Source organism: Hermetia illucens, chromosome 4 (genome assembly GCF_905115235.1).
Source record: "Hermetia illucens chromosome 4, iHerIll2.2.curated.20191125, whole genome shotgun sequence".
In the NCBI taxonomy this organism is placed as follows: domain Eukaryota; kingdom Metazoa; phylum Arthropoda; class Insecta; order Diptera; family Stratiomyidae; genus Hermetia; species Hermetia illucens.
In genome coordinates, this window is record NC_051852.1 from 116,191,959 (window position 1) to 116,215,918 (window position 23,960).

Consider the following 23,960-nt stretch of genomic DNA (forward strand, 5'->3'; position numbering starts at 1 on the left):
CATAAATCTCTCACTTCAAAGAGGTGAAAGTGGGTTACCCATGGCTGTTTCCTTGGTTGTTTTTTAGAAGCGACCCCTGAAGGTGAAGTCATTTTCTGTCATGCATATAGCTGCCAACTTCTTCAGTAGTTTACCCTTTTTTACCCCTTCGTGTGTTGTATCCACGGAGACTTAACAAACTTTTAGATTTGCAACAGCTTTTATCGGGATACTAGCGAATAGTGCCGTTATGTCGTATAAAACTATTACTTCGTCGTTCTGTAATTTTACATTCTTAAGTTTATTGATCTTTTCTGTGGAATTCTTCACTGATGTTTTGTAATAGGTGTTTCCTAGTTTGTTGATTTCTTCAATTACCCATTTTGCAATGTTGTATGCGGGTGAGTTGGAGTCGGCAATATTTGTGAATTGTTGGCATTGAATTCGCGGAAGTGACGGGTTAGGCATTTTAAGTTTCGCAAGATTTGGGATAAAGGGTTTACATTCTTTCAGCACCGTTTTCACGCGCTTAATATATTCCGGAAGTAGGGCGTTCCTTAATTCGAAGAAGTTTCCCGATCGTAACTTTTCGAACACTAGTTCATGGTCATCCCTTTTGTTCATGATTACTATTGCATTGCCTTTGTCAGCTTTTAGGTAGTAGGCATTTTTTTTGTCGAGCTGTTTGATCGTACTTAACTCTCGAAGTAAGGCAGTGCCAGTCGATTGATTAGTCTCTATATTTTTTTCCACTTGGCGGCATATGTTGTACTTGATCGTGGTATCAAAGTGCTTGATAATGGCTTCTATACTAATTATCGTAGTCTCTATGGATTGGGGTGGTGCGACGGCATAGCTGAAGACTTTATTCAGTAGTTTTAGTTCCTCTACAGTGGATTTGATTGTAGATTTATTGATTACAAAGTTTGGTATCGTCGCGATAGGCTGGGAGTCCTGCTGAGGTGATAACGGTATTTGGTTGCGGAGCGACGTTAGTTTTGTTATCGTGGATATTTCTCTTCCTTGCTTTCTCATATTTTTGGGCTCTGGCTATCTTAGCAAATTTGACAGTTGTTGATGCCCCTTTTGCTGTAATTGGATGTAATTCACTGACAAAGTAACATCAGCAAATATTGTGTGGTGATGGCCGTAGATGTGAGGAATGCGTTCAATTCGCCCAGTAGGAGCCTTATATGGAAATCCGTGGCGACGATTGATGTTTCAAGAACTTGCAAGAAAGAAGGCTCTCTCCAGAAGTACATTATATAAGCGGTCTCCCCCATAGTTGCTTACTAAGCGCAAGAAAGAAGGCTCTCTCCAGAAGTACATTATATAAGCGGTCTCCCCCATAGTTGCTTACTAAGCGCTCTGTTAAGGAACTTTATGTATAATAATGAATTTAATCTTAAGATTCTGGGGGAGCCACGGTGGTGGGTTACGCCGATGACATAGCGCTGATTGTGGCTGCAAAGTAATTTGCAGATGCTAAGTTGCCCTTATGATAAGTAAACGATGCTGTTAAGGCTGAGTTAGAAGGTTTTCATCACCAAGCACCGACTATCAAATACTTGGAATGATGATGGATGCTAAACTCAATTTTAAGGGGCACGTGGAGTATATTTGAGATGCGTGTATGGCGCTAGAGAGAATGAAGCCGAAGAGCTTCGATTTATTTGTAGACTGCTTATAGTAAAAGCGATCAGCCCGATTTTATTGTATGCTGTCCCATTTTTAGTACAGTCCCACGCATGACTGAAAGTGTACCTGGAGTTATGTATAATAACACGTGAGATAGTAAAGAATTCAAAAAGAACGCTTTAACTAGTGCACAAGATTGTAAACTCCTGATAACTACTTGGATGTTATGCGCCCAGATTACTTCAAGCGATAGTTCAAGTTCAGATAGCAGGTCCACACTTTGTATACTGGTATTTATTAAATTCGTGCCCTTCTAGGAATCAGTAATTTTGCAATTCTAGGAATCTTGACATTTTTATAGCAACGCTTGCCCACCGGATGTATAACGCACTATATTAATAGCTAAACATTAACAGGAAATCGCATGGTCCCCGGTGATGCTTGTATTTCATCATTGAACAATTACCTTGAATTTTCACCCTTATGTAATGACAATAAATAATAATGTATAATATACAGATATAATTATTGTTGAAAAAACGTGAATTTTCTGGGTAATTTCCTTCATATTTACTCGAGCGAACAATTTTCTACTTTTTGCACTATTAACCTTCCAAAAAATCGTACTTCTATTGGTGTGTGAAACAAACCAAAGCCTATCTCAATGTTTTCCAGCTTATCATAAACACTTTAATTGATTTTCCTGATTATTGATTCAAGCACATGAAATATTCAAGCTCTTAAATGGATATCTGAATTTCATTTGCATCTGCCGATAACCTACTGACAGATATCTCGCCAATGTTGCTTTCTATCCGCTGCACTTCTGTTAGTTTTCCATTTCCCACACGTGCTTCGGTTACCAACAAACGAAAAACTTTTCCACTCTTTCACTGAACTTCGTCGACGAAAGCTTTTAGAAGCGGAAAATGATCAATTGGCCCGACTGCAACTCAAGTCGAATCTTCAAGGGGTGAAATGAGTGCTTTTCCCCATCCACATCCTAACCGTCCACATAGTTTTCCACCTGATGGGACATCCCAAGAATGATGTGCTCCGGGAACTTTGGAAGAAGATGAGGAAAATTGGGAAAACTGAAGCGACCATCAGTTGCTTCGTGGCAATAGACAGTGTAAGATGTGATATTACACTTTCGCCGGGAAATTGGAATGCGCGTGGTGTGTTCCGGAAAAGTTGCCGCGTAATCATTGAAATTCTTCAGAGGTTTTTCTTTGGGCTTTCCTACACGCTCCCGGTGGTGACATCCTTCCAGTGGTTATTATGAGAATTAACGAGCAAATTTCGCCAAGTTTTCACAGATTCATCGGAAACTATTTATAGTGTGAGATGGGCGACTCCGGTCGCTTAAGATATTATTACAAATTACAACAAATGTGCACGCTATAAATTATTGCACACGAGAAAAAGGATGAGAGTGAAATATTGTAAGGAAAATGTGATTTGAGGTTTTTGTGAGAAGAAGTTATGTGATGTGCAATTGGAAGTTGTAATATGACTCGGAAAAGTAAATTGAGTGCATAAACATTGTGCCCCGGCAGATTGTGTCTAAATTTACTTGAATAAATTAGCACGTGCGATCACAAAAATAGTTGAAATGGTTCATACAATCATTACAGAAGCACTTAGTCTTGGTCTTGGTAAATAAATGCTCTGAATTATTATCAGAACAAAGATTAAAGCAAAACCGATTTATAATTCAAATGATTTGCTTTTAGAAATTAGGAGTCAACTATTCAATGTATGAGAACCTCTAGTTCCGTTGTTAAGAAGTTAAGAAGAATTGCGAAGCTCAGTATATAAAACAATGATTTTATCTAATCCTTTATTCATCCTAAACAATGGTAATGGTAGATATAGATATAACGTCTTACCTTGCAATCCATCATTGCCCTTTGGTATGATTCGTCAGGATTGTTATCTGTATTTCTAGGTATACATATACTATGTGAGGAAGGTGGTCTTCTTGCAAAGCAGAATTTGAATATAGAGAATTAGAAAGTGTAGAGCACCTACGAATACTTCTTTTACTTCTTTTACTTTTGGTTTTGCAATGAAGGAATCGATTGGATTGAAATTAACGCCATTGTTTAGATGATATTTGGGCAATTTTTTTTTTAATAAATATCAATTGAACTAACTGTTGAACTCACCACAACAACTCACCAGGAAATCATTCTTTATAAGACTACCTTTGCTACTCCATACAAAAGCCAGGCAATACTAAATAGATTTGAGAAACAAATAGTTTATTTCTATAATTTATTAGTATTTTTTTCTTGAAAAATTGTCATTTAAATGTAATTTAATTTTAATTTTTTAAATATAATAATTCAAGGTGCATATCTCCAAAATATTAGGCGTATTAAAGGAGTCTGCGGTTCAGCTGCACTTACCTCTGTGTGTCTACCTTCTGAAGCCCCATGCCCGATTGTCGTTAGGTTTCTTGCTTTTTGAAACTTTATTAAAAGGCGTTCGTCCATCTGTCTGTCTTTCAATCTATTATCTCAGAAACTGTTATTCGAATGATACAAAATTTAGTAGAAAGGTGGGACCTGTGAATCCCTCCGTATGTAATGAGTAACATAGTTCCACATTGAGTTTAAGGGGGGTCCCATACATGCTAAAGAGGGGTGTTAATTTTTTGTCACCGTATATATTCGTGTGGTATATCAAATTAAAGGTCTCGGTTAATATTTTCCGAAATCGATATGGGATTGGTTACAAAGATGCGGCGATCCGAGAGGGGTCAGTTACTTGAAGGACCTGTTCTGAAAAACTGCCCCTCCATCTAAAAATCTAATCTATCTAACCTAAATCTATCTAAAAAATAAAGTGGTCCATGCACATGGTATCTAGGCCTCAAATTAGTCTCTATACCAATACCTGTTTAAATAAAGTTAATAATGATAGTTAATAGTATATAATATACAAAGTTATATTTTTAAGACTGACTAAGAACCCTCCTTAGGTTTATCCTAGAGTCATTCTTTTCATGTAATATACGCTATACCACATAGTATAATACTACCAAGTTTGGCGGAAATCGCTTTGTTACTAACAAAGTTATAATAGGTCCAAATTCTCACTTTTGGCCAAATTGGTTGCATCACTGACGAATGTCTATTATAGAACCCATTTCTCCTTAAAATCGGTTTACTCTCTGTCTGTTTATCTGTCAAACGCATTTTTCTCGCAAACGGTTAGAACTATTGACACCAAATTTGGTGCATGGCAGGTGACCCGACTTGAGGCTGGACCCAAGTCCTCTTATACTTATACTGCATTCGAGAGCATTGCTAGAAAGCTAGTTTGATAGTAAATAATATAATTAATTATTAAATATAAGCCACTCATATAGTTTTCCTGCCTTTGCTAATTGCAATCACTAGAAATTTCAAATGACGTCACACATAATTTGGTGATTTGCACCACAATATAAACGCAATTAGCGAATATTTTGGCGCTTATTGAATCACCCAGCATTTGGTAGCCAATAATGTCACTTCTTGCCGGAGTGGAACAACGAGGTATTTCTCCCTCAGACATTCCAACGGACCATTTTCTCTGCAGCGAATATCATCAACTTGCATTAGGCGTTACATCCAAACGTGGCAAAAGATTGATCATCTAAATAACTTTCGTCATGGATATCTTTTTCTTTTTAATCACATTTAACAGATTTGCGACCCCATGGCTCTGCCCCATATAAACTCTACACTCAATGAAGAGGTGATTGACTAAAAGGAAACTTTTATGGGGTGCAGATGGAAATCTATTTGATTACGAAGCCATTAAGGCAATGTAATCCGCAACTAAAGATTATTTTTCATCAAAATTATTTTTAAGCCAATTGTGGAAGAAGGTTCCAAACTTTCGGCATAACTGACCTAATTGAAATGGCGAAAAGACCTACTCCATATGGCTAGTAAAAGTGAAACGTTTCGAGTCTATAATATGCATTTTTATCGAATTCGTCATCTCCTCACTGAATGATAATGTGCCCCTTGGCGGTCATGTCCATCGACGGTTATATCCATCAACTATGTGCGCGCTGCATGGAAACGAAGCCATTGAGTTTAATTTTGGATAAATTTTAAAGTTTAAGTTTAATATATGTATTTATATGTAATATTGACTAGAACATTCTAAGATTTAGAGTTAAAAATAAAATAATAAAGTATAATTGAGACAGATTTTGATAGGGTAGGTAGGTAGGTATCAGTGGCAGCTTCGAGGAGCCCAATTAGCGCTGCGGTGCCCCGTTTTGATGCCATAAACTCCTAAGACCGTGACTGCTGTTATAGGAGCAGGGAAGCAGAGTCCAGTCGGCTCTTATCTTCAGAGCCAGCCCGTAGCATTCACGAAGGAAAGCAGCTCTCCCCCCCCCCCCCCCCCCCCCCTGCAGCTAGAAATCTCTCTAAGCTCTCCAAAGAATGGTTTACCCAGTATCGTAGCCTGACTCAATCGCAGAGAAAGTGCATCAGGGTTTCTCTTCCTTCTTCATAGCTTCGGCAATACGAACTGCAGGGTATCCCGAGCCTGGCGGCATGGCCTCTTATGGGCCAGTGCCTCGTGCAGACCGTAATCTTGAATGCATTTGCACGCGTCTGGCACAGGAGCTCTCGTGATGGGGCTATGTTATAAGCGGGCAAAGCCTTCGCCATCTGATGCCCGTGGCTACCAGGTAGTGCGAGTAGAGTCGGCCCCCGACAGCCGCCAGCGAAACACCGACTGTATTCACCGAAGGACTGCTAAGAGTAGAGCCTCGGCTGGCCAATCCCTCAGCCCGCTCATTCTCCTCTATGTTCCTAGGCTCCGGAACCCAGAGGAGGGTGAACTTGAGCGTGCCGCCGAGACGGAGCCTGGAAGATGTTGTCGCTGAGTACAAGGCCTTGATGGGCGCTTGGCTGTCGGTTAGAATGGTTATTTTACGCCTGGGGCTCGAATATCGCTCCACCCATCGACAGAATTCCAATATCGCCAGTACTTCCGCTTAGCATACACTGGCGAAACCTGGGAGACCATACGACTTGGATACTGTGTGTATTCGAGAAGGCTATCTCTGATCCTTCGGTAAAGAATACTGAGTCATAACCTTGCAACACGCCGCCAGTCTTCCACTTTGCCCTGGTTGGAAAGTCCACAGCAAAGTTTCTCGTGAAGTTCAGCTTGCGTTTGGCATAGTCCATGGGGAATGCCCAGATTTCCCGAGGTACTTCGTCTAGGATGTTGCTGTGGCCGTAGGACTTTGCAACCCAGCACCCAGACTCACGTAGTCAAACGGCACTGCACACTGCAACGTATTTAATGTGAAGGGCTAGGGGGAGGAGATGCCGGGGTTTATTGAGAGCATCTGCCGGGCAGGACTACAGAGCCCAGTAGCACCTGCACACGTGGTTCTTTGAAACCTATTAAGCTTCCTCCTATTGTATTTTTTCTTCAAAGCCTGCCACCATACAATAGAGTCGTACATCCAGCAGTGTACATCCAGAGCCATCCTCGGCCGGAGACTCCATTTCTTTGCAAAGGTTCTCTTGCAGTCGTAGAAGGCTGTACAGGCCTTCATAATCCTCAGTTCTATGTTCAATCTCCAATTTAGCTTTGGATCCACGATTACACCCAGATACTTTACATTAGAGGAAAGCGGTTGAGTTTATGCTTAGCCCGCATCTTGCGCCCCACAGGTACACCTTTCGCAACGCTTCTTTCATGATGTCGTTCATAGTGGACGGAAACTTCCCTGATACTAATATCCCCAAGTCGTCGGCATACGCCACCACCTTCACCCCGCTGCTGTCCAATGTTCGTAAAATGTCGTCCATTACTATTAAGGGGGTCATCCCGTGTGAAGGCTGTTTTTTTGCCTTTTTTTGAAAAATTATTTTGAAGGACTGGATAAAGATAGAAACGTGATTTTTTCACCATATGTTTATTGATACCTCTAGTATATGTGATAAATTTTTCAGCTTGATTTCGTAGCTGATTTTCGGAATAGGTGTTAATTTATGCACCCATCTCCAAAAAAGGTGTTTTTCTGCTGCCACGCTGGAGGGCGCTGTGTTCATCTGAAGGGAAAAAAACTAAACGGCATTTTAATGTGGACAATATTCCACGGTCTGCAAACTAGGATAATTAGAAAATATTAAAAGGTAAATTTTTGGTGGGCTTTTAAACTTAATTTTTTGGATTTTGGTGTTTTTTTACGGCTTTTTTTATGAATAAAAAAAAACGACCCGTCCCATTGCAATTATCCTAGTTTGCGGACCGTAGATATATGTACTAAAGAAGTCATGAAAATGTCAAAGAATTTGGTTGGATAGATTTTGAGCTATGGTGGCAGCCGATTTTCAAGATGCAGTTTCGAGAAAAATGCATTTGAAAATTTAAATGTGATTATCAACAGTAAAATTTTAGCTCACCATTAATCTGCTATACCTGGTCCATAGAGAGCACCCCCCGTTTCTTCAAAAAAGTCTTGTAAGGCCGATTGTTGCTCTTTGGTGTCAATTATGGCTCTTTTAGCGAGGTCAGTCGATCGTCGTTCGGACCGCCAAATTCGCGCTTCATTACGGCGGTCGGCATAAACCTGACATATGTGACCAACTTGACATCCCATTGTCACTAGGATTTTGAGAATGCCACTGAAGCCTTCATTGAAAATAATTACAGCCAGAAAAGTGGCTATTTCTACGACCTTGGCCCCAGAATGAAGGTGTTTAGGAGCGAAAGTCCAGATCAATGCATTTAACGACTCATTGTTATTCTGGGTCTCTGCTTCTAAACATCTGTTCAAGAGATCATCTCGTAACAAATCTTCGTAGGTTGGTTTGATGACTGTTTGAACTTCTTCAGTCAAAGGTGCCTTCTTGTGGTGAAAACTATCCAGTTCTCTTTTAGCTTCCGCTTTGCGCCATTTCCACCAACTGTCCTCGTCTACTGGACAATTTTGATGCTGAGGATTTTCGTCTGTAGAACATTTATGGAAGAAACTTTCCCAAATTTCTTGCTTCATTCCTTCTATCGAATTTGCGTGTCGACGAACAGCTAGCCCAGAAAATGTAGTGAGGTCCTTATCAGTAAGTTTTCCAGCCCCTTTTCCACCAATGCCTTTGTGATTCTTCTTTGCATTTCTAAGCCGCGTTCCCATTCTTTTCTGGACATGTCATATCCTTTTTTGCTACTACATATATTTTATTATTTGCGGAAATTTGCAGAAATACCGGAGAAAACTCCAGCAAAATCCAATATACAATATACAAAACTTGTCGCAATTGGAACATCCATGTTCATGCTTGCTAAAAGTTTCTTTGCTGATGTTGATGCAAAATCCTTTTTCTTCTCTGATAACTATCGATTCCCATGAAAAACTCGTTTTTTAGTGCGAGCACGACGTTGAACGGTAAAGCGATCTCCCTTCGTACGATCCATTTAAAAAAATCACTGAACACACAAACAGCACAATACTTACAACAAAATATAACTGAGTATAACTTGAACGCCTTTCAGTGCTCACTCTAGACTGGATTATCCTTTTTATTCCAAACAGCAAATAAGTTTAAACAATTGATTGGTTTTTCATCTTTTTATATTTATACCTGTGTTCAAATTTATAAGGCTCAGGTAAAAAACTAACAGGTAAAAAAAGATTCGATGGTCTTTCTCATCGAGTACTCTAGCCGCGGCTGCAAACTCCTTACCTGTTTAACCCTGTAATTTCTGAAGGACTCGGAATATCGGAAAATCCCTTTGCCCACATATTCTCCACTATATATAGATACAATTCATGCAAAAAAAAAATCGATTTCTCCAACCCGACACACGGGATGACCCCCTTAACCAGAGCACCTGAGAGATGGTGCCACTGCGCCGTGCCTCTCTTCACAGCTCTTACAGATCCGACTGGATTATCGTGACTCACAGTCTTGCTCGCCGGCAGGAAAGTTCGTTTGAACTAGCAGCTCTAAGGTTTCACTAGAAGATTCCGTCCAGGAGCCTTCCGACTTTTTAAGAAAGGATGGGCTCTTATGTTCCTTGGACAGAATCTCTCAGAGGCTCTCTTGGATTCAGCTTCCTGAGGCTGGAGAAATCATCATTCCACCAGGGTGGCAGTGTTTTTTTGCTGTACTTAGTAGGGCACGAGACTTTGAAGGCGGTATCCAAAGCCCTTTCCAGAGCCCCAACCATTGACACCAGTTCATCTGTCGTGCCAACCTTACTAATTTGCGCATCGGAGAGTTTGATCTTAATTACTTGACCAAACTTTCTCCAGTCGGCCCTCCTGGGGTTTTTGAAGGGTTTGGAGACCTCTGCGCTGAATTATAGACTGAAAAATATCCAACTGTGATCAGAGAAAGATCTCTGGTCAGACACTTTCCAGTCCTTCACCCTAAGAATCCCATTGTCGGTTATTAAGGTGATATCAAGGACCTTCTTCCAACCGTCATAGTTCTCCGAGCAGGGGAAATGATAGGTTTGAAGCAATAATAAAATCAGAGAATGACTCACTTCTATCGTTGATTTCCGAGCTGCCCCAAAGCGTATGTCTTGCATTGGCGTCGCAGCCTATCAATAGGTTGGCTCTCTTTGTTGCTATAGTGTTCGTCAGATGTTGTAGTTCTTCTGGCGGAGCTAATCGGTCGTGAGCCATGTAAGCCGAGGAAATATACACGTTCTCTGCCCCCGCCTGTTCCAGGTTGACCACGATTAGGTCGCTGGAACTCAGGTCCGGACCCAAAAAGCCTGGAGACTCTTCCACGTGAGAATACATGCTCTAGGTCCGTCATAATTAGCATCTCCTGTGCTGTGGAATAAATTAAAGTATTTGCTTTGGAGCCCTTTGATGGTTCGGTTGCCTCTGACCCAGGGTTTCTGTATTAGTGCGATGTAGATTAGCCGAGGCGCACTGCAAGTGCTGCAGATTTATCTGCGCTACCCTCAGCATGAGCTGCTTGCGTGGAGGGTTCGTCATTCCCCGTCGGACCGTCGATCGTCATCTCCTCCAACAGCTCGTTAGCGGCATCGATTGGATCTAGGTCGTCGTCCGGTTTTGCAGAACAGAACACTTTTACCTTTGCATTCCCGACTCCGAACCGCACTTTATAGTCGACCTCTTCCAGTGCCTCCAGACACTCTTCCTTTATACGGAGTAGAAAAGGTTGGCTGTTTGTCTGAGGTTCATCCTCCTTGATAACAACCCAGTCGTCCATAGGAATTGCACGAGCTTGGCCTTATCCATGCGGCAACCAGATGCGAGCGACCGGTCTCCTGGAAATCTCGCCGTAAGGGATGGCCTTGAGCTTTACGCCTTCCCAGGTGTCGCTGATCTTAGCAACGCACGAACCGAGAAAGCCTCTAGAGAATTGGTCCTCACAAGCTATAACGTGGAACGCACGAATCACCTGAGAGGAGTCAAAGGTGGGGATGAGTCCCGTGTGCTTGCCTTCGGTATCCAGGAGATGCTCAAAGACCATTCCTGATAGCCTGGCCTCAGCATTGGTCCACACCTCCCGTGCTAGTTTGCCGCTAGCAGAATTACCATCCGCCGGCACCACACGTAAGTGACTCCTGGCCACGTCGCTGAAGGGTTTCGCAATTCATGGCCCGTCGGCTGACTGTTGATGCGTACTTTTCTTCGGATGCTGCTTAGCGTCTGAGCTCGATTGCGTTTCAGAACGATGGGCTTTGCCTTCTGCTCATCTGCCAGGCGTTTGCTATTGTATTCCTCAACAATCGCCTGGTATTTAGCGAGATCTTTTTTATCCCGCTTGTTGACAATTCCGGCTTCCTTATTCTTAGCAATCTTGGACCTTTGCTCCTTAGTCGGTTTCTGGCTGGTTTACATTTTCGGTCTTTTCATGACTCTTTATGGGTGCTTGTTTATAACTTGCTTTGCTGCTGTAGGTTTAATATTTGCACAGTCTTAGCTTCATGATAATGAAACTGAAGCATTACTTTCACAAAAAAAGAAGCTGCATGGATGTAATCTTCATGTGAAAGCTGAGATCAGAAGACATCTGGAATATATACTAACTGCAGCGTATGAGGCCTCTCGAATGTTTAATTATAGTTGAATAATTGCAAGAAGTCTTTTGTTCATAATGTTCGAATTGAATGGTCGAGCGGTTGTTGAGGACCCTGTTCACATATCACACCATTACTATGCATCGCGGAGTTACCTGACGTGTTCAGTTAATAATTATTTATCAAGATTATCACAAATAGATGAGGTTGACAGTGGTAGATAAACATATTGAATGAGTTCTCACAATTTCTTCATAATAATGCATTGTTGGACAATTGCATCAAACAACTACATCAACATTCCTATGGTAGTACACTCTCTGGTTTTGAATGAGAACCTAATCAATGACGTATGTATATTGTAAAGGGGATGAAATCTATGTTGAACTGTGGGGAAAAGAGAAAAATTTTTACGTGTAAAGTTTTGGCTTTATTTTTGAATGCATAAATGCATATTAAACCAAGAGCACTTGCAGGAAACAAGTTCAATTGAAAAGTAGGACAAATATTTTAAATGGCGAGGTTAATTGCTCATATATTCACGATGGCCTGACAGAAACCATGCCAATTGTGAAATTTGACTCAGTTTATGAGAAATGGAAATTGCATACATTAATTATACTGTGATGAAAAAAATTGAGTAACTTTAGCATTGAATCCTTGCACGCGCGTCCTTTAATGGGTAGTGAAATTTTTATATACATATTTATATGTGTGTCAAACATATTATATTTATTGAAAATACGAGATTTGCTAAAAACATTTCCGAATTTTATTATTAAAATCGATATTTATCGAGAGACAATTTTTAATGTTTTGTGTAAGACAAAACCTTATTCAAATCAGTTCGCTGTCTATTGTTTACCAGAAATCCTTAAAAGACACTGGTCAGTGTGGGCTGTTTTTACCCATTAAAACTAGCCTCCCACTGCTCCTTGAGATGACCTTTAGGTATTACATAATGGGCCGGAGTTAGCTGACTTAACTAGTTTTCCATGCTTCTATGCACGAAGTTCGTAACCGTGTCGTCTTGACCTCTTTCGGTGTTCGCCATTTACCTTGGATCATTGCCACAATGAACTGATCCGATCCTAATCCTCCTGGCTTGCTAGCATTCTCCGCAAGCACCAAAAATTATCCGGTGATAGCATTTCACCTAGATTATGCACTAGATTTCGCCTTTATTCCACAAAGCTCCGGAACCCCATAGCAATTCACATAATCAGATGGGGTGACCAATTTAAAATTGTAAGGGTACTGACAATATCCTCTCTGACCCGTAAGAAATTGGGCGAGATTATAATTAAACGTCCTGAAGGCAGGGCATACCCTTACCACCGGTCTTCTGTAGATTGCACTTAGTTTATGCATATTATATAAAGCAGATAGCGGTGTTTTCCAAACTGGAACTGCATACAACAAAGTCCTCCATTCGACTTCATTCTAGCTAGATGGATACTCTCTTTGCATCTATCATCATGCCCAAGTATTTGATGGCTGGTGAAAGTGATGATATGAACCCCAATTCTTATGTTAGCGTAATTTCTCTTCCGGCGCTTGGTGATGGGGGTCACTTTCTTTTTCGTCAATTGCCAGTCCAAACCTAGCAACTTTCAAAAACCTTCTGTTTTTATTTTAGATTTTTCGAAAGTGTTGACATTTATAAGTAATGTATGTACTAAAATTTCTTAAAGATCCTAACGGTACATTTATAATTATTATATAATGATTTATGTGAGTCGGCGAGCAACCTTTTATATTAACAGCAAAACACATTCCCCATTCCTTCGGCAGCTAGCTTTCTTACTTTTACTCCTCGAAGAAAGCAAAACTAAATGTCGGAGGGCTAGATGGGACCAAAATTGAAATTTACGCAAACCGGAACGCCATTTATCTTTTGACATTGTACAGTGCGTCAACTAAACTTTCGCGCCATCACTCACGGTTACTTGAATTGCGCTTCAGCTACGCTCACGACTTACCGAGACGCTCGCAATCACCCTCTACTGTTCTGTTTACAGTGGCTACGAGTGGCAGGCCTGTGCGCCGACCAAGTTCTTCATTTAAGATATTGTCAGGACAACGTACTCCGGTGGTACAACGGAGACAGGTGTTGACAAATTCTTGAAGCCTTTGAGTGACAATGCTTTGCAATTTGCTAAACAGTATCAGCTTGATGTCGGTGTTGAGGTAACTGCATTTCCCGATTTTGAATACAGCAGCGAATGCAGATCTGTTGTTAATTCAGAAACATACAGTTCGGTGCCACCGCCAGTAGAAACCAAGTTTCCTAGATATACAAACTGAACCACGCCTTCAATGCTCTGCCCATTAATACAGATAATAAGAGTATGATCACTCATCAGACTGAAAACTGTTGGTGTTGGTGTTTACCTTCAGTCCAGCTCTATTTGCCTCTCTTTCCATTACTAAGCCCATTTGGCCAAGGTCCATGATCCGGTGAGAGAGCAAATAGATGACCGATCTGATTGCTGGTGCGGTGTCGGTCATTTTAAACTTAACTGGCCTTATGACAGCTCAAATCTTTGGCTCTGGAAAACGGACTGTTATTTGTTTCTGAAATGTACACACGCTTCCAGAACCTTAGCGATTGTCCTCGAAATGCTCGCTTTCTCATACTTGAGCGGAAATTCCATCGATATAAGCTAGACATTGTGGGCATAAGCTAAGTAACTCTGTAGTCCCACAAAAGCCCATTAAGCATTTTAGTCGCCTTTTGCGACAAGCAGGGAAGACTTTGAATGTATTCTTAAGTCCCAACTCACAGGACGCAAGGCGTAGGATACCTAGCTTTCACTCAGGAGCCCCGGGTTCGATTCCTGGCATGTGAACACATTTCTGGAGGGGGTGAATACTTTATGATGGGGAGGCGAAGGTGCCGCCTTTTCGAACTCAGCGAAAACTCGTGGCGGTTGAAAAATGGCAGTGGATTCCGAATGGGAGGCAGTAGAGTGAGGAGGAATAGGAAAATGCCTCTTTTCTATCTTCTCCCGCCAAAAACCCATAACAATCACTTCTTAAAAAGTTACTTTTTAAGGGATGACCGCCATGACCTTTAGTCAGGATTCAGTAATGGACCGCCCCCTGCATAAATTTCTCACTCCTGCGGGGATGGGGTTAAAAGCTTAACCTTTGTGTGTGTGTGATGGGGGAGAAACATATCCTCTGAGCACTCAGACCGTGGTGGCGCATTATATTTGATTCTCCCACCTAACGGAATATCCCGGATTCGTTTATGTATAGAAGAATTTCCGTTGGTAGCTGTGATGCATCACTCTGCAACTGGAGCACATTGCCAGGGCATTCACATAGAAAATGCTCCATGGATTCCCATTCCTCATTACAGGAGGGACACGTATTATCCTGCATTTTGGGCAGTCAGAATCCCCAGACTACCCCTGATACTTTAATTGCCGGTTCCGATACCAGCATGAGACAAAACTTTTGTTAAGGCATTCCTTCATTTCGCTCTACACTACAATGACCAGGTACCCAGAGTAATTCCATCGTATTGAGTCTGGAAATAGAGTTCAAACGGTTTCTAAATTCCTAAACAATGTTCGAGGTGATCAAAGGACTACTCAAAGCCCTCAATTCAGCCTCACTATCGTTGAAGATTGCGATGCGTCTGCACTTCAATCGCTCGTCAGTTAGCCAGGTTGCCGTCCTTAGGAAGGGCCTGAGGGAGCTATTGTTTCCGAAAAGAAAATCACAGTTCTCGTTTTTATTAGAGAGGCTGACTTCTGTTTTTGAGCCATTTGTGTAGGAGATCCGCATATCCCCCCATGCATTCCCCTGGGACTTCCCAGTATTCTATACATTTCAAGATAACTTCATATATTCGACCAAAGATGTGTATGGGGACTCCTGATTCAGTTCTCCCAATAGCTTTTCTAATGCTCTGTGGGCCCACGTCCACTGTTTTGCCATTGATCTAATCGAATTAATCTATGAGCTGGTCTTATTGCAGTGCTTTGAATAAATATATGCTGCGAATTGGGTAATGAATTTAGAGTTGTTGCGGATGTTATGCTCATGGTACCGTTAATACCCTGACACATACTTTGCAGTGCCGTTAATTTACAGTGAAATTTTTTTTTTCTCACCTTAACCCACCACACTACGGATATATAACCACATGACGCCTAAGCTCCGTCTTCTCAGCCCATAAGCTGTGATAGCTTGTTCCATCTTTATCTCTACATGTTTGTTCCAAAGAAGTCTCTTATCTAGAATAACTCCCAGATAGTTCACTTATTTGCAGAGTTGAAGGGTTGTATCCCTCCTCTCTGTAAGGTAAAGTCCACCCAGTTCTCTCCTTTTTATAAATAATACCATTGCGGTTTTATTTAGATTTATTGAAAGTTCATGCCTGTAGCATATTCCTACACACCGAAGAACGATGTCAAGCTTATTTGCCTGAAATTCTTTTGATTTTAACAAACATCTTTCCCAGGCTTACCCACGCTACCTTAACCTTCTGTTAAGAGGTAGACACGTAGCCCAATGCAAGACATACTAAAAAACTATTTCTTAGCTGTTCTTAGCATCGCTGGATAGGTGTCATCCATGCTTTGAACTGTTTAAAGGACAGTATGGCAGGGGGCTCCTCCATACATGGAACGGAGGATGTAAAACTTCTTTCACCGCATATAGTTACGTGGGATATTAGATGAAAGGTACTTTCTAATGATATTGGTTTTAATATAAATTCCAATATGTGATTTAAAATGAGATAGAACTCATTCTTGGAAACCACCCAACCCAAGAATCTAAAAAATCAGGTTGATGCGCTTATCTGAAATCTAGGCCTCAAAATATGTCACATTTCGACATCTGCACAAATAAACTTACTAATAGTATATTACTAACTTTTTGAAATTTACTGAAAATCCCTTTTCATCCTAGAAATAGTGTGCAACGGCATAGAGGATGGTATCGCGCTTAATCCAATTATGATTATCAAAGTTATAGCAGTTCAAACTTATCAACTTTGCGTTGGTAAACTGCATCTTAAGACATGCAAATAAAAAAAACCTTATTTGAATTGGTTCAATGTGAAAAAAATCGCAATAGTGCATCTAGATGAATTCTAGGCCTCAAAATACATCCAATTCTGATGTTTACTCAAATAAAGTTAATAGTAGTATATTATCATATATTAGAAATTAACTGAAAACCCCTCTTAAGTCCTTTCTAGAAGTGCCATCATAAGTAATAATATTATGGACAATTTTGGAAAGCTTTGAAAAAAGTCAACTATTATTAACAAAGTTATAGGGGTCGCACCATTCGAATCTGTTTCAACAGTCGGGTGGTATTATCAGCGCTAAATAGCAAATAGCAGCCAGTTGTCATCAGGTGCTGCTGAAACTTGGCCAATTGAACGAAGCGTTCCTGATGTGGGTGCCTTGGCTCGCCAAGGGTCTGGATCCACAATGGTGGGGTCAAAATCAGCTTCTGGAATTCTGTCAAGTATACTCTGAAGGGTGAAATTGTAAGGATTCACGAAGACGAGTGTAGAAATTTGGACTTTTGCCGGCAGGCGAAAATCCCTGTGAATGAGCCTAGGGTCACTACAGCGGCATTTTTGTTGTCCCTTAAGAAGTGGGACATGAAAACCCGAGTAGCGCTTTTAACGGGACACTGCTCCTTAAACTACCATATGGAAAAGATTGGGGTGGTGGTTTCGGCTATGCGCAGCCAATGTGAGGAGGAGGAGGAGGCCTCGCAGTTTATATGCAGCTGCTCGGCCTCATATCTCAGACGAACACACCTAGGCAAGGTTTTCTTCAATGAAGAATCTGCACACGGAATTGGAGTTTGAAAATACATGTACCAAGAAATATTTTGAATTGGAGGTGTGCACGAATGGGAAAACGTGCATAGGAAATTTCTCACACAAGATGAACACTAAACCTTTATACCCGAAGCGTCCAGCTGCGGTATTCCGATTTATTTGTATGTTTTTAGGTAAATTTCTTCACATGTGCTAATAGTGTTGAACTCCGAGTGTGAAGTGTGTGAGGTTGACTATCATATCATTCCAGATCAAATTGTTTGTGTAAATGGGTCTTTGAAAAATAGGGGTAAATGAATATTTAACTATGTATACGCGGAACTGTCATTCATTCATCGTTTCACACTAGGGAAACACAAAACCTTTTATACTTGATACTGATGATCATTAAATGTATCAGGCCAAAAGGTGGCGAAACCCCTTAACAGAAGTGATTGCTTCTCTCTCTTCAACTCAGCATCTTCGAAATGCTTTGCAACCATAACCAGTAAGGTGTCACTGGCGTAACTCACCGCTGTTTCTCCTCCGGAACCAGAATAGTAAGTATATCATACGCAGCCGTGTGAGACACTCGCGGCGACAATGTCCTCTGTTGGCGTTATACCGAAGCCCCTGTTCTTGTGGGTAGCTATCGACAATAGTAGCGAGATAAGTGGAAACACTAATCGACGTCAAAGACTTGTTTAACTCGCTAAGATAAATGCAGTCCTCCTTATAGGCATAGTCTGTACCAGGTCGATCCTAACTGGTGTCCTCTGGGCCAATCATTTAACTACGAGACTTATCGAAGACTCCTAGCCATCCGCGGAGATCCTTACCTCCTTACGTTCATCATCGATTCGCTTCCATATTTACGCAGTCAGCCAGGTCTTGTTTATGATGATCACCCCCTGCAAGGCCAATTTCGCCACCATTTTTGCTGCGAGCATTCAGAACACAACTCCGGAATCTATAGTTGATCACGATATGATCGATTTGATTAAATGTCCGCTGGCTGTGATATGGTTCCTCATATCGTGTTTAATATTCATTTTTATGTGAGGATTGAAGGAGCCCTAAGTCCGCATCCCGTTGATGTCGGACCGGACCAACTGGAAAGAAACTTTCTTCCACATTTGCTGTCTACGAACCCCTTTTTTTGAGCTTTATATGGTTTCGTCCAGAGCAGGGCCAACTCTTCAGACCCTCCCTTACCTATAGCCCGGGAGCATCATGACCGAATGTGGCTATAGATGCTAATTACTCGTTTATGTATAATTGCCAAGACGACATGAGAAATCCGCCTTATATATATTCAGGAACAAAACTAGGCCGAAGCAAAACATACATAAAGGAGCGATTACTATCTTTAGTCACTTTCGGTCATGCTGCTCTCAGGCCAGAGGCGAGCCAGCATCAGAAGAGTTGCCTCTTGCCAGGATTCATTTTTATCTTGGGCTAGAACATGTCATATCTGTCTATATTCATCGTAACGATCTGTGTTTTTATCCGTAAAAAGTATCTAAAAGTGATAAAATCACATTTCAATTATTTAAAAGTAAATAAACATACTCATACAAGCTTCCACAATGGAAATGCCCATTTAATTTGGTTCTCACTTATTCAGGGTTTGAAATTGCCATGCAGGATAGATACTTTTTGCTATTGAAACATTTCCAAAATCACATTTGCGACCGTGTTCCAGTCGAAAATCAGGTGAAAATAAATACAAAGTCAGTTATTTTAAGCCTATTCTAAGTACCCATTTCAAACGATACCTTTCCATTTCACCGCCGAATGAACACCCACTTGTTCCGCTCCACGAATTTTCATGGCAATGTTTTTCTGCTTTTCCGAAATTCAGATGATGATTTCGCATGTTTTTTGTGTTTTCTTGCCATTTTTGTACGTAACGTAACAGCAAATAGCCAATTTCCCATTGATAATTGTTTTTCGCTTTTTAGTTAGGTTCAGAAATTATTCGTACAAAGCTCTATTCTGGGCATAGTGTTCAGAGCTCTTTAGCTCTTTGCTGGGCTATTGTTGGGATTTGCCTTTATTTTCAGACTTGTTTGGGAACTTAGGTGGTTACCGTTTAGGTAGTAAAAATCAATAGGGGTCATTGGAGTATTTTTTAGCTTTAGTAATAGCCCAATTTCATGCAGAGTTCATTTGCCTAATTGAAAAGGGACAATGGAAGCACCAAAAATTATTTGGCTTGGGTGGTGACCGTGGTTATCCAAAGATGGAATTGAAAATGAAAATTTATGACCAATTAGATAACCAAATCAGATAGTAATATTTTAGGTTATAAAATTTTGGGAAGTTTTGACGATTTCAAATGTGGATGCATTTAATTTAGCTTCTCACTTATCCCCGGCTCTATTTTACAATAACCCAAGCTGATTATTGCCAATTTTATTTAAGGGATAAATACACATCATCTAGAGAAAAAGTTCTGCAACCAACATTTGGTTCTTTAATGAATAATAATGAATTTTCATAACCATAAGAAGATTTTGATGAACATCCCGTCACACAAAATTCTTATCACCCACTCTCGTTCAGGAATTTTTCAAGAAAGAATGGTATCTCACGAGAACGTCGGAAATACAATTTATTTATTACAGAGTTTGGACAACGAAGATTATAGCAGCGCGCGATATAAATCAATTGCTTTAATAGTTTATTACAAGATATGAATTGCTTATTATCGGCATGATTTACTAAGACTGTTTGGGTTAATGGGTAATGAACCCTTTGTTTAAATTATGATGGAGCATCTTAGGAAGATATAAATAATATATGGAAAGCATGCAAGCCATCTTCTGGAACACCATTAATGAATCAAATATAAATTTCCCATGAAATAAATAATTCTTTCATATCTTTGAAAATGATAAGAAGATCATTCCGAAATTGTAAATAAATATTGGGTTGGGGAAAACGTAAGTAAGTAAGTAAGTTGTCCTGGTTGTCCTGGTGGAACCGAACATCATTCCTATTGACCAATCCTGGCCGTTTCTGGCCAATCGGCTGTTTCAAACGGTCGAGTTGCTCACAGTCGAGGACCGAATTGGCCATAGTTGAGCAGCTCATAGTGAATGACTCCCTTCCAATCCCATCAAACACACAGCAAAAACTTCCTGGCCGTCAATCCCGGCTTGACGATGGTTTGTGCAGGCTCGCCGCGCTTCGACCACGATCTTTATCGCTTGAGATTTTCGTACGTGATCCACTTTTCATCACCAGTCACCCTCCGCTTCAAAAATGGGTCGAATTCGTTCCGTTTCAACAGTGCATCGCAGGCGTTGATTCGGTCCAAGAGATTTTTTTGCGTCAACGCATGTGGCACCCAAACATCCAGCTTTTTTTGGAATCCAATTTCTGCAAATGGTTCCAAACGGTTTTATGGTCCTTACCCAGTTTCTGGCCAATCGAGCGAATGCTCACATGCCGGTCTACTTGGATGATTTCGACAATTTTATCGGTTTCTACGACGATTGGGTTACCAGTACGGGGTGTATCTTCGACATCCACTACACCAGAACGAAATCGATCGAACCAAAGCTGTGCTGTGCGAATCGTTACCGTATCGGACCCATAAACTTCACAAATTTTTTTGGCCGTTCGTTGCACTTTAACCTCTCAGGTAGTAAAAATGTAAAATATGTTGAATTTCTTCATTAGTGGACTCCATCTTTGACGCGCTATAACTTGAGACTGAAACGTACGATCATAAAACTGTCAAAGAGACACGTGTTCCCTGATCAGGGCAGAGACCCTTTTTCTTACGAATGTTCAGAAAATCTATAACTGCGATGTGGTCAATTTGATAAAATGTTCGTTGCCGGTGAGTTAAAAGCTTTCAGCATTGTTGTTAAATTCACCAAAGCACGCACCCCCATCACACGCCGAGGAGGTGTTGTCGGTATTCAGATCACCCATCACGACTTCAATATCACCTCCTAACAAGCTTCTGCCGAACTGTGTGTAAGTGCTTATAGGAAGAGCCCTTCCCCTCTATATCGAAAATCCCCATTAGAAACTCAGCCTTCGGAGCATACACTGTCAGGTGTAGTACCACTAGGCTTTCCTGGGTATACTATAAAAGTATGCTACCAGAAAAGGGAGAGGAGTCTCCTTCAGGGTGCTAGCATCCCACTTCGCTTAGATCCAGAATATCTAGCCCTTAACACCAGAGCACTCTTTCAAGTTGCAGTAACACAGGTGGAATGCAGGGAATTTTACCAAGGATTTAGAGGATAGCCCGATAATTATGAACGGTGGAACGAGCAAGAGCTTTTACAAGGTAATTTAAAAGGGAACATGGGAGAACCAAATAAATTGGAGATCGACATAAAACTTTCTCGACGGTAACGAACAAACTGTGAGGATAGCCGGATTACATCGAATGTCTTCTTCGCCCTTTTTTAAACCGATTACTACTGTATATGGTCACACTTTTCCTACCTGTCTTATCTACTTTAGTTAGGCCATAAGGTTATAAGGGAGAATAGGGATCCGCCAGGCCACGCCTTAATAATAGCTGAGGTAGATTTCCTCTTCGTTGATCGCGGCATTAAGCGCGAATAGAGCCGACTACTTTTCCTTCTTTTATTTCCGCTGCCCAAATCGATAGATATTTGGATTAAATTCTGGTGGAAATTTTGAAAGCGCGAAAAGACAATTAACTTTGGGCAATGATTTGAGAGCGAATGGGATGTGGGGGACCCATTGGTTTTTTCGAACTAGCAAACAAGAATACACACAGGCCTTTAGCTGCTAGTGAAGCCGAAAAGACATAATTTGAACTTTTTCAGTTTTGTGGTAGTACCTCCTTCATGGTTGACAATAGCTAGCTGGGATATTCATTTTAAACATCTTTCACTCTCGATTTGATCACAAAAATGGAAATCTTCAAATTCAAAACGAGTCCGTTAACAGGGAGGATTTATGCAGACGAATCCCTGATAAGTAAGGAGAATTGGAAAAATTAGCATCTCAATTTTTCTGTGCAAATGAGTGTATCCTACATAGCAGTGATGTTCATTATGGACATGCGGCCACAATATCAACCAAAACATTGCTCACAGCACACTTAAAACAAGTAATGCTTACATAAGGAACAAGCGGCTTCACCATCAAATTACTGCTGCTGAATATTCAACAATTTCACCCGACCGAAGGCCTATTTCCACGTTTTTCATGTCGGTTTTTAAGGACCAAACCTAAAAATATGAATATAACTAGAGAAAATTTCACCGGAGCGTTTCTATGAATAACGACCGCAGACCATGCCGTCCCACCTGAAAGACGTCTTAAGAGTGTAATTTAATTCTTCCTCTGCTACATTGCAACGTGCCATAGTCGTGAAAATTTATCAATTCTGTTAAATTACTGGGAATGATTCCGGAAAATTGGCCATGAAAGGAAGCGAGAAATTATTCAAGCAGGGCATCTATTTAAGTAAGCACGAGGGAATAAAAACTGACAAGAATGGGACTAAAGACTCGGAAAATTTGTGGGAAATTGCTTGAGGGATTAGCGTGATTTCAACACTATAGACAATGTAAAATGAAAGAACTGATAGCAGATGAGTCCTTGAACCGACGACAACTCTTCGGGTACCGACTCAAGAAATGAAATAGTTCGAGAATAATCATATTTGATGAAGTTCGAATTAGTAGAGGAGCAATCTGAATATAAAGAAATATTGGACACCGGGGCGCTTTAGAGCTGCAGACTTCTGGGATTACCGGCGTCCCTACACTATAAATGCATATCTACTCTTATCTATCTAAAAAGAAGGAAGTTAACGGGCAGAGAAAATGAAATAAGGGCAGATGTGGTGAGCCTGTTTGGCCATCGTCTTAAATCTAAGAATCGCATATGGTCAACATAACATTCACTTTGCAGAGCGAGCTGAAATATGGGCATTCCGCCACAAATGGCTGTTAAATCCTAGTGTCGCAGTAAAATTTTGACCGAGGCACGGTATTCCGCTTCGTTATTACTGGTTAAGTAGAAAATTTAAATAAATCTTTTGACGCAGTAAAATGTAATGCGGCAATAAAGTTTTATGAACTGAATATCAAGCCAAATTTATTTGTGAATATAACAAGTTATTCTCAATGCTAGGAAGGACCAATATATCGGTGGCAAAATAGAGGGTTCCGGAATTGATTTCGAATTCGTCTGAACTTTTCAGGTAAACTCTCCGGCAAGCCTGTTAGAAGCCTTCTCGAAGTGGATGAAAAGCAGGTGGATCGGAGATTCTATAATGATGCTGGTGTTAATGTGGTCAGTACAAGAGTAAGTGGAAACCAGCCTGCTCCCTGCCGATCAAGACTTCAAAATATTCATTGTTATGGAAGCATTTTGGCCAGAACTCAAATACCCTTCCGATTATCACAATCAAGATGGGTGCCCTTCTCTGGGATTTTAGCAATCATGCTCTTCTTCCATTCCCCAAGAACAGTGTGAAGTATCATCTAGGGTG

The 23,960-nt window shown here is 40.8% G+C and overlaps 1 protein-coding gene across 4 annotated transcripts in view; it reads left to right on the forward strand.

The window, feature by feature from the left end:
- Positions 1–2,745: 2,745 nt before the first annotated feature.
- LOC119654188 overlaps positions 2,746–23,960 on the forward strand; it is a 103,805-nt gene continuing 82,590 nt past the window's right edge. For 3 of the 4 annotated variants that reach the window (XM_038059382.1, XM_038059385.1, XM_038059383.1), the window contains exon 1: positions 2,746–3,275. The gene's annotated coding sequence lies outside the window, so the exon portion shown is untranslated. The remainder of the gene's footprint in view (positions 3,276–23,960) is intronic. The other variant, XM_038059384.1, reaches the window with a different exon arrangement.